Consider the following 2,114-nt stretch of genomic DNA (forward strand, 5'->3'; position numbering starts at 1 on the left):
CGTGTGTGCGTGCGTACGTGCGTGCGTGCGGTTCCTTTCAGCATTAGATGGATGGACTATAAATATACATCTACATTTAATCAACCAAGTTGTGCATTGAGGGAAGTGAATTGGTTTCTCTTTCCTGTGCGGCCTGCATGCGTGTGTGTGTGTGTGTGTGTGTGCGTATGTGTGTGTGTGTGAGTGAGCGTGTGTGAGCATGTATGTGTGTGAGCATGTGTGTATGTGTGTGAGTGAGCGTGTGTGAGCGTGTGTATGTGTGTGTGTATGTGTGTGAGCGTGTGTGTATGTGTGTGAGCGAGTGTATACTGTTCTTTGACATTGACATATGGACTACATCTGTCGCTCAATTGTTTGCAAGCGAGCTCCTATATGAAATCTAAATACTGTTTGTGCGAGTGGAAGGTTTTTTTTTTACACAATGCCAGGAAAAGATTGTGTATAGTGATTTTATGGCCCTGCTGCAAAGTCCGAAGAGACCTCACTGTTCTTTGTCCTGTTTAAAACCTCGATCCACTTTCTATGTCCTCTGTGAATACCGGGGAAACTTCATCTCCTGGACATTTTCGTGGGAAAATACAAGGTGTAATCTTTTCTCAGTTACAACTTGAAGGCACAAAGCCAATTGAGACCTCAAATTGGGTTACTTTTATCAACAGAAGTAAACCCACCGAGAGGCTCTGCCTTCATGCTGTTGTCTTTGAAACATCTTGAGGAATATACTATGCAGTATACAGTATACAGAGAGAGAGAACTCTTCCACCACGGCCCCGGTGCTGCCAGAAGGCAGAGAACTCTTCCACCACGGCCCCGGTGCTGCCAGAAGGCAGATAACTCTTCCACCACGGCCCCGGTGCTGCCAGAAGGCAGAGAACTCTTCCACCACGGCCCCGGTGCTGCCAGAAGGCAGAGAACTCTTCCACCACGGCCCCGGTGCTGCTAGAAGGTCTTTCAAACGCCATTAATCCATTCTGGATGGGAACCCCTGTTGGTGTTTACTTTTAAGCATTATGTTATGCTTTAGCTGTTGAGAAATAGTTAAAATGTGGCGCAAATCTCTGAATATATATATTCTTTCACAGCGAACGTTTTTAACTCAAATCTTTGCTTCTGGGGAGGTCCCTGGAACAACATATTTTCAGATGGGGGTCAATTACATATAATTCTGGGGGTCCTTGATATGAAATAGTTTGAAAACCACTGACACAGAAACATAGGGTTTTTCAGAAAACTGTCATGATTTAGACGACATTAGTAGAATCGAACGTAGGTCTAAATGTGTTAATACGTTGCCTTTGGTTGAGTCGTGAAGTGGTCACGATGATTACGTTTGACCGATGAGCATGTCTCTGCAGCAGTGGTATAGTGTAAAGTAACTAAGTACATTTACTTAAGTACTGTACTATATTTAAGTACAATTTTGAGGTGTTTGCACTTTGTATTTTCAATTGCCAGTACGTTTACTTCTACTCCACTACATCTCAGAGGCACATATTGTACTTTTGCTCCACTATACATTTATTTGAAAACTTTAGTTACTTTGTTTGTAGAGTTTGATTATTATTATTTGAATAATGGGGCGGCGGTGGCTCAGGGGTAGAGTGGCTGGATGGTAACCACAAGGCTGCCAGTTCGAACCCTGTGGGCTCCCCCAGAGTTAGTGTCGAAGTGTCCTTGAGCAAGACTCTGAACCCCTAATTGCTCCTGATGTGCTGGTTGGTGCCTTGTATATAGTTTCCGTCGGCATCGCTGTATGAATGTGTGAATGGGTGAATGTAATACACAATCTATGTAAAGCGCCTTGGATAAAGGCGCTATATAAATGCACCATTGTATTATTATTATTTTTTTTATTATTACCCACTTCAGCCCTACAGTAGGGTAGGCTATATATATTTGGCTGTATATACATTTTGGTTATTTTCAAAATATTTGTATACATGTGAAAACTTGAATTGGGACATTGGGCATAGTGAACACAGTACATGTTGATGCCAATACTGTTACTGGCCAATCCAAACTTTTGCTCGTATGGAGTAGCTCTACATTGCAGTATTGCTACTTTTACTTATAAGTAAAACAATTTAGTACTTTTACTGCCGTGAAGCCATTGC

Source organism: Electrona antarctica (genome assembly GCF_951216825.1).
Source record: "Electrona antarctica genome assembly, chromosome: 4".
Classification (NCBI taxonomy): Eukaryota; Metazoa; Chordata; class Actinopteri; order Myctophiformes; family Myctophidae; genus Electrona; species Electrona antarctica.